The sequence below is a fragment of the Sarcophilus harrisii genome, chromosome 1 (genome assembly GCF_902635505.1).
Source record: "Sarcophilus harrisii chromosome 1, mSarHar1.11, whole genome shotgun sequence".
In the NCBI taxonomy this organism is placed as follows: Eukaryota; Metazoa; Chordata; class Mammalia; order Dasyuromorphia; family Dasyuridae; genus Sarcophilus; species Sarcophilus harrisii.
The window spans coordinates 374,434,413-374,449,060 of NC_045426.1; the positions used below are offsets into that span (position 1 = coordinate 374,434,413).

A 14,648-nucleotide genomic window follows, 5' to 3' on the forward strand; every position below is an offset into this window, starting at 1 on the left:
CAAAGATGGGGGAAAGAATTTACAGCCAACATTTTTGATAAAGGTCTCATTCTAAATATGTAATGAATTGTATCAAACTTAAAAGAATTCAAGTCATTCCCAAATTGATAAATGGTCAAAGGATATGAACAGCCAATTTTCAGATTAAGAAATTAAACCATCTATCGTCATATGAAAAAATGCTCCAAATTACTATTGATTAGAAAAATTCAAATTAAAACTCTGAAGTACCACCTCATGTCTCTCAGATTGGCTAAAATAATAGGAAAATATAATGCTAAATGTTGGAGGGGATGTGGGAAAACAAGCACATTGATACATTGTTGGAGGCATTGTGAAATGATCCAATTATTCTGGAAAGCAATTTAGAACTATGCCAAAAGGGCTTTAAGAAAGCATAAAGGAGGGAAAAGGACTCACATGTATAAAAACATTTGTAGCAGCTCTTTTTTTGGTAGCAAAGAACTGGAGAATGAGTAGATGACCACTGATCAAGTTGTGCTTATGAAGATAAAGGAATATTATTATTCTATAAAAATGATTAAGAAGCCGATATTAGAAAACCTGGAAAGATTTACACAAACTGATGCTGAGCAAAACAAGCAGAACCAAGAATACATTGTACACAATAACAAAAGAAATGTCTGATGATCCATTATGAAAGACTTGGTTTTTCTCAGTGTTTTCATGATCCAAAGCAAGCCCAGCAGATTTTGTACAGACAATGCCATCTATATCCAGAAAAAGAAGTAAGGAGACTGAGTAGTGTAAATCATCACTTGCTATGTTCACTTTTTTTCTGTTTTTTTTTAATTTCTTTCATGAGTTTTTCCTGTTCACTCTGATTTTTCTCTCCCAAAGTGATTCATAAAGTAATGTGTATTAAAAATTAATAAATCTCTTAAGGAAAAAAAATGTAAAAAGTACATTTTGTTAAAGGTAACATTGGTAACATTGACAATGAGGTGGTATCAATATCAAGAATCAATTGTGTTTTAGAACATAAAGACTCACAATCAAATGCAGAAAGGCAGATATAATGAGTGTTTCCTTTTAAGATTACAATTCAATAAAAATGGAATTCAATAAAGTCAAAGAATCAAAAACAATTGCAAATTATATAATCTAATCTAAAGATGTATGTCAAAAAAGAAATTATATAAACAATCAAAAATTTCATCCAAGAAAATGAGATAGTAAGACAACATACCAACCTAAGGGAAATAGATAAAGAGATCAAGGGCATGCAAGGACAAGAACAAATTAAAAAGTCCCAATTAAATTAAAATTAAAATCCTGAAAATCCATGATGAGATTAACAAAATTGAAAATAAGAAAACTATTAAATTAATAAATCTGAGTTCCTTTTATGGAAAAAAACAAATAAAATATATTAAAATTTAGTTAATGTGATTAAAAAAACAAAAGAAATCACTAGCATAAAAAATGAAGAGTGAATTTACCAATAATGAAGAAATTAAAGCAATAATTAGGAGTTGTTGTGCCTAACTATATGCCAACAAATCTGAGAATCTAATTGAAATGGATGAATATTTGCAAAATTATATGTTGCCCAGATTAACTAAACAGGAAAAAAAATACTTAGTCGCATTTTGAAAAAAAAAAAAGAAATTGAACAAGCCATCAATGACCTCTTTAAGAAAAAATATCCAGGTCCAGCTGGATTTACAAGTGAATTCTACCAAATATTTAAAAAAGAATGATTTACAATGCTATATAAACTATAATGTTCTTCTTTTTCTAAAAGTGGCCCCACATTGGGCGCCAAAATGTGGTATTCTCTTCTTTTGTATAATATGATGGTTCTCTGTAGGAGCAGGTTTCGCGGGGAGGTTTCCTGGAGGCAGCCTTAGTTTTAGTTCAGAGTAATAATCACCTCAAATACAGCCAGGAGTTAAAATCCATTCTTTTATTGTCTCTTCCAAAATAGCCCAGTTAGTTTTCTTAAAGGCCTATCTTTCTGCCTGGTTCCAAGAGTTCTTGTGAGCTCTAATGTGTAAACTCTTACAAGTATAAACACAAGTATTGTTTCTATCAACTCTAATGACTTAACACTTTGTAAGGATTCTAACAATAAACTATTTGGAAAAAATTAGTCCAAAGATAGTTTTGTCAAATTCCTTATATGACACAAATATAGTGCTGATACCCAAAACAGGAAGAGTCAAAATAGAAGAAGAAAATTATAGACCAATCTCCCTAATGAAAATTGATTTAAAATCTTGAACAAAAATTTATCAAAGATTACAGCAACTTATTAATAAAGTAATAAACTTTGATCAAGTGGAATTTATACCAGAATTTCAGGAATGGTTCATATAAAAAACTACTGGCATGATTGACCATATCAATAATAAAACTAACAGAAATCATATGATAATCTCAATAGATGCAGAAAAAAATTATTACAAGATACATTCCTATTAAAAACACCAACTAGCATAGCAATAAAGGATGTTTTCATTAAAATGATAAGTAGCATCTACCTAAACCAATCAGCAAGCATATTTATAATGGGGAGAAACTAGACACATTCCCATTAATAGCAGAGGTGAAATAAGGATGCCCATTATTACCACTATTATTCAATATTGTGCTAGAAATGTTGGATTTAGCAATAAGAAAAGAAAAAAAAATTAAGGAATTCAAGTAGGCAATGAGGAGAAAAAAACTATCCTTATTTGAATATTAAATAATGGAATAAAGAATTATCCAAAAATCTACTTGAAACAATTAACAGCTCTAGAAAAGTTATTGAATATAAAATAAACTCACACAAATCATCAACATTTCTATATGTTGTTAATGAAGCCCAGCAGCAGGAGATAAAAAGAGAAATTCCATTTTCCAAAAAAAAAAAGTGTGAATCAAATAAAATGTGTGTGTGTGTGTGCCTACCAGCCAAGACAAATCCTGGAACTATATGAACACAATTACAAAACACTTTTCACACAAATAAAGTGACAATTTTATTTAATGCAAAATGATCAGCTTTGATTTTATTCCCCAATTGATAACTGGCAAAAGGTTATGAACAGATAATTTTCGGATTAAAGAAATTAAAGTCATTTATAGTCACATGAAAAAATGCTCTAAACTGCTATAAATTAGAGAAATGAAAATTAAGATCACTCTGAGGTACCACTTAACATTTTTCAGATGGGCTAAAGATTATAGAAAAAGATAATGGTAAATGTCAGAGGGGATGTGAACAAATGGTACATTAATGCATTATTGGTGGAGTTGTGAAATGATCCAACCATTGCAGAGAGCTATTTGGAACTATACACTGCTATAAACCTGTGTATACCCTGAGATTCAGCAGTGTCACTACTTGGTCTGTATCCTAAGAAATCATAAAAGAGAGACAAGAATATATATATATATATATATATATATATATATATATATATACACACACAAAAAACATTTGTTGCAACTCTTTTTGTGATGGCAAATAATTTGAAAATGAGTTGATGTCCATCAAGTGAGAAATGGTTGAAAAAGTTTTTGACAAGATACAACATCCATTCCTATTAAAAACACCAGGTAGCATAGGAATAAAGGATGTTTTCCTTAAAATGATAAGTAGCATATACCTAAACCAATTAGCAAGCACTTTGCTTACGAAAGCAATAATACATGTAAAAATGAAGTGTTTCTCTAATACAGACCTCATCTCTCATATTTATGAAGAAATAAATGAAATTTATGCAAGATATATTATCCTACTAAAAATAATGAACAGGATGGTTTTAGAAAGGCCTGGAAAATTACATGAACTGATGCTCAGGGAAACAAGAAGAACCAGGAAAACATTTACACAGAATAGCAAAATTGTGCAAAGATCAACTGTGACAGACTTGCTTCTTCTCAGTGGTTCAGCGAATTGAGGCAATCCCAATAAATTTTGGTCAGAAAATGTCACCTGCATCCAAAGACAGAACAATGAAGACTGAATATAAATCAACACAGTCTATTTTCACTTTTTTTTTCTTTTTGCATCTGTTTTTTCCCTTTTCTTCTGATTTTTCTCTCCCAACATGATTCATAATTAAATTAGTTAAAAAAAAAGTACATATAACTGAAAAATATTGATTTTACATGTAACTGGGGAAAATAAAAATAAGATGCCAAAATGAAAACTTCCAATAATAGTATAACTAATTTCCAAAGCTCCCATATAAAGGAGAAAATATTGCAAACAGAAAGAAACAATCCGAGTATCATTGATCTACAGTTTGGAGAATATAAGATTTATCACCTTCTACATTAAAGGACTAGAGGGTTTGGTATGATGTTCCAGAAGCCAAAGGAGCTGGGATTTTAACCAAGAATCATTTACACATCAAAACTGTATAATCCATCAGAAAGGAAAACAGACATTCAATGAAATAGAGGACTTTTACACATTCCTGATGAAAGGACTAAAGTTAAATAAAAAATCTGACTTTTAAATACTAATTCCAAGTGAAATATAAAAAGATTAACATGGGAAAAATAAAGGATTTAATAATGATAAACTGTTGACATTGCCACATGTGAAGATCATATTTGAAACGCAAGAGAACCTTCTCATTATTTGGGCAATTAGAAATATATCGATTTGAATATCATGAGATAATGTCTTTAAAAATAAAACTAAGGATTAGGAAAAAAGAATGTCCTTCAAGATAGGGAAAGGGAGAGTTAAGTTTGGGTTAAATTATCTCACATAAGAGAGGCAAGAGTCATTTCTGTGGAGAAATAGATTGGGGAATGTGACAGGGAACACTTGCACCTCATTGGAGGTTGGCTCAATTCTCAGTGAAATTGGCTCAAAGAGGGAATAGCACACATATTTAACTTGGCACAGAAATCTATTTCATCTCATGGGAAAGTAGGAGGGGAAGGAAATAAGAGAATAAGGGTGATAATGGAAAGGAGGATGGATTGTGGCAAGCAATCATAAGACACATAACACTATTGAGGAGGAACAGGGTAAAAGGAGAGAGAGAGTAGAATAAACGGGCAAAATTAGAAAAGAAGGAAATATAATTAGTAATAATACATGTAAAAATGAAGTGTTTCTCTAATATAGGCCTCATCTCTCATATCTATAAAGAAATAAGTGAAATTTATGCAAGACAAACACACACACACACACACACACACACACACACACAGAGAACCTTTCACAAATTGACAAATGATTAAAATACAGTCAGTTTTCAGATGAAGGGGAAAAAAGCTATCTATAGACATATATGTTAAAATGATATAAATCACTATTGATTGGAAAAATTCAAATTAAAACATAGCAGGTACTGTATCACATCTATGATATTGGCTAACAGGACAGATCAGGAAAATGATTCGTAGCTGGATATAGGAAAATTGAGACATTTGTGCAGTATTGGCAAGTTTGTAAATAGATTCAACCATTATGAAGAATAATTTCCAATTATATCCAAATATGTATAGCAATTCTTTTCTGATGGTAATGTATTGAAAATTGAGACAATGGCCACGAATTAGAGAATGACTGATCAATTTGTGCTGTGCGATTGTGACGGAATACTATTATGATATGAGAAATGTTAAGCTAGACACTCTTAGAAAACTTGCATGAACTGATACAAAATGAAATCAGTAGAACCCAGAAAAGAGTTTAACAGCAATATTGTAAGATGGTCAACTAAATGCTTAATTATTCTAAGCAATACAATGATTCAAAACAACTTTGAGAGACTTATGTTAAAAAAAAGCTATTCTTCCCCAGAGAAAAAACTGATGGTGTCCAAATTCTGATTGAAATATATTTTTATTAAAACATACTTTATTTTTCTTGGGCTTTTATTTTGGTTTATGTTTTCTTTTACAACATGACTAACACAGATATATTTTACATGATTATACATTTCACATTTCCATTGATCAATTTTGGAAAATTGTTGGGCTTGTATAGTTTTTGTGTAATTAACATGGAATGAAACTGAGTCAATGTAAGGTGTTCATAGTGATTCTTCCTATCAAAGACAATGTTGAAATTCTAACATTCTAATTGTTCTTTTGCTATTTTAATTATCTACCAACAATGAAGTATAACAATTTATTTTTAAGATACATTTTAAAATATAGAACAGCTCATTTATCTAAAAGCTGTCACACTTAAATCTGAGTTTCCATTTAAAAAGTAAATTGTTTATTTTAGCAATATCTGATTGGATCTTTCCAAAATGCATTGTGTGCTTTTACGAAAAAAAGAAATAATAATAATGAAGATGGGCTGTTTCAGAGAAAAAAATGACAAAATCTTTATAAACTGAAGTAAAGTGAAGTGAGAGCAGGGAGATGATGCACATAGTAACAACAAAATAGTATTGATAGTTAACTATGAAAGACTTTGCTAACTCTAATAAGTACAATGATCCAAGAAAATTCCAGAAGATTCAGAATGAAAGCACACATACACACACACACACACACACACACACACACAATTTCTGGAGAGAAAAATGATCAATTGAATGCAAACTGAAGTATCATTTTCTCTTTTTTTTGACACTTTTTTGAGTATTATAGCAAATAGGAAAATTAATTTTGCATGATTTCACATGTATAAATATATAATTAATATGATTTTGCTTCATTTCTTATGAGTGGAAAAGGGAAATGATTTGAAAGTTAAATCTCACAAAGAAAATTACATTAAAATATTTGTATATATTACCTACAAAAAAACATTAGAAGCCTTTCTCATAAGTGCAACATGGGTGACCATTTGTTATCACAATTATTTAGATAAAAATATATTGAAAAATACATGAATAAAAATAAATTTAAAAATAGATAAAAAATTATGATAAAGCACATTACATACATTATCTCATTTGATTTCCACAACAAACTTTTGAAATAGGTGCAAGTATTATCCTCATTTTATACTGGAAAAAACTGAGATAGAGAAAGATTGTTTTATTGGTGGTTAGACAGAAAGTAAATCTATGGGAGTATTTGAACTCAGGTCCTCCTAATTTCAATTGCTTATTTCTAATTCCTATCATTTGATTTCACCTATTAGAGTCTAGGAAAAATCCTTATGTATAATTGAGGAACACAAAAATTCTTTCTAATGTGATCAGAGGTTTTTTTGGTCACCATTATTATTTAATATAGTTAAAATAGTTTTAATATTATGAAAGTAAAAATTCCAAGAATAAATATAGGTAGAAAGCAAAGAAAATTATTAATCTTTGCTGCTGAAATAATAATTTGCTTAAAAAATACCTAATGTTCCCTCAAAAATAAGGTTGAAATAATAAGTTTAAGTGAGCAGGAGGATATCAAATATCATGAGGCTTTCATACACTACTAAAAAGCAACAGAAAGATTTTTAATAAAACTACAGAATGCATATTTGCTATAATATATATATAAGATCATATTAGTATTTTTCAAAGACTATTTACTTCAATGGGCAAATGCTCCAAGTTTATTATGAAATAGTTGTCAAATAAATAAGTAGTAACTATTAAAAGCATATAAAATGCTCTAAATCATTAAGCAAACAATGCAAATTAAACAAAAAAAACCAAACACACTTTGAGTTTCCTTCTCAATATTTAGACTATACCTATGAAACCTATATACTTTCTCATGATCTTCTTATACCTATAGAATTTTTCAATCATGGGGGAAAATAAAAATTGTTGGAGAGATTGAGTACAATATTCACTGATACACTATTTTTGCAATGTTATTTGGTTCAACTATTTTTGAATAAAATTTTAGAACTACATCTAAAGTCATTAAAATGTACATTCTCTTCATTCCAATGCTACCTTTGGATATAAATGCAAAGTATATCAAACAGGAAAAACAAAACAAAACAAATATACAGGAACAGAAATGATGGCATGGTAATCAACAGGGACGTGTCTAAACTATTGTGGCATATTAATATATTAGAGTATTGTTGTGCCATAATAAATGTTGAGAATAATGAATGTAGAACATAGAAACACATATAAAGTTATAAAAATTGAAATGAGCATGGATAAAAGAACAATATACATGATTATAACAATAATCTGAAAAAAATTGAAAGGAAAAAGTAGATTTTTCAAGATAGATTAATCCAATATATCTCCTATCTTTTGACCCAGAGGTAATGAACTTAAGATGCTGGAGAAGAGATGCATTCTTAGTCATGCCAAGTATATTAATTTATTTTGACAATTGATACATAATTATGGCAGCAGAGAGTGATGGGATGGGAACGATCATTTTGAGGATAGTAATAGATGCACTAAAAAATAATAACTTCAATTTAAAAAATGAAATAAAAAATAAAGAATGTGTCAAAGAGAACACTTTAATATTATTCTTCATAAAAATCAGTTTTAGATACATACATATAAAACATGATTAATACTTATTGTTCTACTGATAATTATCTATGAATATATGTGTTAGCATGAATATGTGCATACTAATATATACATGTTTCTATACAAAATGTTATGTCCTTTTTTCATAATTCTTTAACCAAAACTTTCTTTTAATCTATTGCCCAGAAGTTTGAGAGCAACATTCATGCTGTAGATAAGTTTTTTTATTTGGAGCAGTTAGGACAGCTAGAACAGTTTAAATGAACTGAAAATACCAGACAAGTCCATGTATAACAATTGTTCTGGATTTTGATCTTTTTTCTTTACCAAACTCTTGTCATTATTTTATTCCAGACAAACTGAAAGTCATTTCTGTGGAAGGTCTATACATATAGGCAAGGAAACTTAAACTTAATCACTAAACAGTAAGTCTACAGAACAGTGTCCTTAGATTACCAGGTTGAATCTTATGATCTCTTCCTTTTAAAATAATAATAATAAAATGAAATGAAATCTGTGGTGACAGTATGAAATACGTTGTGATAAGCTGAAATTTATGTTTAAATAAATGTTTTATTTGCAAATTTGGAGGTTTTGTTTAGTCTCCGATGCTTACAAAGAAAAGCCCAGTTTACATGTGAGTTATTGCAAAAATGTTTAGGCACGGTTATATTTTATGAAGGAGGCCTCTGAGCCCTTGTGTAGGGGTTAGAGCAAGGACAGACAGTTTTTCATGACAAAGTATTAAGGTATCCATTATAACCTTCTGACCATCAAATTACTCACTGTTTGTCATACCATTCTAAATTTACATGGTACCAGGGCCTTAAATGTCAGAATTCCCGTTATAACTTAGACTCTAGTGTCTTTAATTAATGCTTCATGTTCATGTTATGGTTATTTAGAATTTGCTGAAATCCCCAGAGCCATAAATTTCTTTTACAGGTCTTTGCGGTATGAACTTTAACAAAACAGCTATAAAGGGGTAATAGGCAAGGACAGTATATCACACAAAAGCAGAGGTAAAAAGAGAGGAAGGAGGGAATATTTTGCAAACAGATTAAAAGGTTTTGTCTTTGTCAAGGGGTTTGAGAGAAGAACAAATTGGACATAAAAGCTCAAGCAAGAGTATATCCTTTCTGCGTTGTAATGAAGTGTCAATTGTCTGCCATACAGGTTTAGCTAAATTTAATTTATTTTGGGTCAGTGAAAGTATATCAAGTACCTACTGTGTGCTCTGTACTATTTTGCTTTTATGAAAAAAAAGTAGAAAAGCTAACAAGTTCTTTGCTCTCTGGGAGCTATTAGTTTTAGTCATATTATGATTTGGAATCATAATATAATGAGTCTAAAACTGGACAAAATATAGTTAGGTGTTGTCATGTGTCTATAAATTATAATCTTATATTGTTTCTCAACAAGGAGAGAGATAAGTGTGCATCAGAGTTGTCAGTTGTCAGGTTCAGCTTCAGGAAGAAGAAAGATTTGAGAGGGATCTTTAAGCAAGGAAAAGACATAGATAGGGAAAAAGAAGGAAGGGGAATTTCTAGGTGTGGAACTACAAAAGGAAATATTGAGAGACAGGAACATTGTTCTTTTGAGGAACAACACAATAACAACAAAAACATGATTTTATTGTGAAAAAAAGATACACATTGGAAATAAATAGAAGATAAAATTGGAAGAAACACAATACTTTGAAAAAAAACAATGGACCTGGAATCAGAGAACTTGAGTTGAAATCTCAGCTTTTTTACTTAGTACTTTTGTGACCTTAGGCAAGTTGTTCAAGCTGTTGGTGCCTTTATATCCTCCTCAGTAAAAAGGTTTTGGGTTGAATGTCCTCTGAATTGTCTTCTAGCTCAAAATCTCTGATGTTTACATAAAGTACACTGCATTATAATTACGGAGAGCTCTGAATCACAATATGTAGCTTGGGCTCCATTTAAAAGGGGCTAAAAAACTAGCATAAACTCTAGATATAAGGACCAAGATGTTACGAATATGGCATTTTAAGAAGATCACATTTCAAAGTTGCTGAGGCTTCTTCTATAGTAATACTAGGGTCAATTCTCACAAGGAAGAGGTACTGTTGATGAAGATTTTAGCTGAAGCTAAAAGTTAGCTCATTGCTATGAGTCCATTGAGACTCTTTTCTTAGCTATATCTCAGACATAGATTGCCCCACTATCCTTGCAACCTGACATGGTTCCCATGCATGTTCACTTTTCCCATGGATGTTATCTTTCTGAGAGTATGCCTTAAATTTGTATAATAAATGTGTAATTGCTAAAAAAAAAAAAAAAAAAAAGTAATACTAGGGTCAGAGAGCACCAAAAAAGTCCCCTATTTTTAGGTACCCTATAAATATGGCCTTAATTATTGAAGCTCTAAATGTCCAATAATATTCTACTAGAGGAATTGCAATATATTCAAAATGAATATATGTGTGCATATGTGTATACATGTATGTACTTATAAAATCTCTGTCACATATAGAACATAATGATAAATATGCTTCATTTAAAGCAAATGACAATTCACATATTTTCCTTGGAAAAACTCACAAAGGAGTTGTCAGAGTTGTTTTTATCACATGCCTATGGCAATTGGAAATATTTCAAGAGATTTAATCATTCCAACATATGGTACCCACAAAGGCCACAAATAAAATAATTACCCAGAAGATTATTATAATTTATATGTTGACATGAGTTGCAGAGAATAAAAAACTAGAAAATGTACATTTAATAAGATCTTCCAAATCAAGTTAAGAGTTTTTCTTGATCAGATGTGGCCAAAAAAGACCAGAAACTGTCTTAGTCAGCAAATACTTTGATCTTCTTGACGAGCAAAAAAATATGACAAACAAGTAAGTACCAATTTAGAGAACAAGTTCATTCACTAAACAGAAGAATGGAGGAAGATTAAAAGTAATGCTCTAGTCTGCAAAAAGCTTAATTTGAGAATCATCTCAAAATGGCAATGAGGCTATCACATTTTGAATATAAGGCTAAAGTCCCAGCTGTGGCATAAGAGGAAGTAGAAATAGCATTTTAAAATATATGTAAAGCTTTTTCTTTGTTAAAGGGAAGGTTTGGAAAAGTAATTATTATGAAATCAAAATGGTATGAAAAACAGAACTTAACATTTCTTTAAAATAAACACAAATAGAAATTATAGCATTCAGGAAAACAGTCACAAAAAAGAAAAAGGTGAATTGTTTTAGTTGGTGGGTGAGTAAATAGTAGAAGTTTTAGCCTGCAAAATATAGGTCAAGAAGATTAATTCTTATTCCTGGAAAAAGTTTAGAAATTATAATTTTAAAAAGAGTTTATGAGCATTAAGAAATTTATAGGCAGCATTGCTTCACCAATGCTAGATCATGCCAAAGTACTTTTGCTTTCTAATTTTGTTTTTCTTATAGGGTTCCTAAACTGGTAGAGAAGAGGATTGTTTCAGCTATATTACAAATCCAGATTTAAGCAAAGCATTTGTCAGTGACTTGTAAGTTGTTCTTGATGACAAGATGGAGAAGTGAAAGTTAGCTACTTCTGAATTTAGTTGAAATAATAATTAGTTGACTAAGCAGACAAAAAGTAGTTGTTAAAATATCAATGAGAGGGTAGGTATATACTAAAGTGACCTGAAACCTATTTCTAGAACTTTGATATTAACAATTATCACTGCCTTAGAAGAAGACATAAATGGCATATGGAAATTTGCAGATGTCATAATAATGGGAGAATAGCTAAAATAGTGAATAATGTAGTCGGGAATGTATATGTAATTTACTATATACATACATATATATGTGTGTGTATATATATATATATATATATATATATATACACACACACACACACACACACACACACACACATATATATATATATATATATATATATTGAGAGAGAGAGAGAGAGAGAGAGAGAGAGAGTAGGGATACATATAAAGTTCTCATTTGTATACAAACTTTCATCATCACCCAACCAATTATATATTCCACCAGATTAATGTTATTAGACCATTTGATGAGTATGCAATCTATTTTTTCATGCAAGTTATTGATAAAACTGTGGAACAAAATATAATTTCGCGTTATTTTTGGAATGAAGTCCAAACTACATATTGTAATGAACAAGACCTTCCACAACTTTCCCTTTTATTATTCTGATATTATTTTCCCTGTTTCTTCTACAGAAACCTTCTTCAACTTATCTTAGTCTTCTATTCTATATGTATGGCCAGTTCTTCTCCAATGAAGGAAACAAATATCCTTCACTCACCAGTTATTTTCTTTGTCTTATACTCCCCCCCACCAGAATCTCAGTTAAGTCTCATCCTCTCTTAAATATCTTCCCAGATTGTTTCATTCATAGATCCCTATTCTGCTCAATTCCTGTACTACCTATTTATTGTCTGCTCTCTTTGTTTAAAACGTAGACTTAGATATCATTTATCTTCACTGTGAGTATCCTATCTCTTCAAATTAACTCCAGATTCTCTATAGACAAAGATCATATTATAGACCATGTTGTATTTCTTTATATCTAGGATGTCTTTCATAATTATTTACATTTGCAATACGTTTATGTTGATACTGGCAAAATCTTCTGGTTTCTCTTGACTTTTAAGGTCATTATAATGACTGAATTTTTAGCTACCAAGAAAGATAAAATTTAAAAACATAAGGACTTTATTGGCCATAAGAGATACACTCCTCATTTTGGAGTAGAAAGTAGAGCTTCAGAGTTTGACTATAGATAATCAAACAAAACTAAATTATCCCTAGAATCCATAGGTAGTATGTAGCTATATTTGGTATGACAGTTGCAAATGGATTGTGGAGACTAAGCAGTGGTAAACTCTATGCACAGCTTCAGTGTTAATTGGCTTGTGTAGAAGTGATTTCTGTAAATAGTAATGAAAGAACATTTAGAATGAGTAATAGACTATTTGTATTTGTCCTTAGCATAAAGTTAGATTCAAAACCATATTTTTTTTTGGGGGGGGGAGGGAGATTTAGATTCATGCTATTTTAGACAATCTACATGACAGATTAAAAAAAAAAAACAATGCTTTCACTGGAAACAAATCAAATTCAAACATAATTGAATAAAACTCAAGGTAACATCAGTCCAAGTTTCTCCACGTCTTAGTGTTGAGAAGATGATAAAAAGCAGCACCCAGTTATGACAGGTGATTCAAAGTAATCATTTGAATTTATAAACATTTCTGTATTTATAAACCATCTTTAAAGAAAACCATACATACATCATTTTCATCAAAGTCTAAGAGAGCCACCATTACATCTGGATTCATGTTTTGACCTATGAAGAACTGATTTTTAAAAATTTTAAATTGAAATTGAAAAATGATTTTTAAATTATCAAAGATATGTTTGATTTGTTCTGCATCTCCCTTCATAAAAAGTTTTACTCTATCTGGCTTGTGTTCTTCAGGTCTGCCTTTGGTTAATTTCATGTAGTCTTTGACATATTTTTATAGGATTTATTTGGGGGAGTATAAATGCTTTCTTACATTTTATGGTTTGTTACTATGTCAATTACAGTGATCACAGAAGCATCTGTTACTTCACCCTCAGGACATTCAGCAGAGGCATATACACTAATGAGTGAATCATCATTGGTACTCTCTGTCCCACTGATCATCTTCTACCTCCAGGCACAGCCCGCTTGGGTTCTCCTGAATCTTATAAATGTCAGAGAACATCTAGCCCCATGGCTCATGAGGTCCTGCTGGATGATCATGGCAGCAAAATGAGGGAGACTGAAGCAGCGGTGCTAGTGCTGTGGAGTTCCCTAGCTCCATCCATATATGAGAGATGCAGTCAGAGTAGCGCTTGGCTGGGGGTGGGTGACCAGGTTGAGGTGCACAGAAAAGATCACATCACCTACTCCCCAATTTTATATAGATGGCACATTCCCTCTACTCACTGCCTACCCAGTCCTGTTCCCCAGAGATCATTTCCTGAACTGAATTATATCCCATATTGATTTATGTAGATTATATCTTACACATAGTTCCCTACCAAAATGGAAATTCAAAGAATTATGTCCTATAATTCCGAAACCAAAGACTGCTACTATTTTTATTTTTATTTTTCCAAATCAACTGTCTAAATTAGTGAAGGATAGAGAAATTACTCTCATAAGCAATTGAATCAATAAGATTTTAAAAATTAGGTCAAAGTTTGAAAATGCAGTTCTAAATAAATATGTGTATACATAT

The 14,648-nt window shown here is 30.7% G+C and overlaps 1 pseudogene; it reads right to left on the minus strand.

Moving 5' to 3' along the window:
- Positions 1-13,619: 13,619 nt before the first annotated feature.
- LOC100925929 lies at positions 13,620-14,167 on the minus strand (annotated as a pseudogene).
- Between the last annotated feature and the right edge of the window lie 481 nt (positions 14,168-14,648).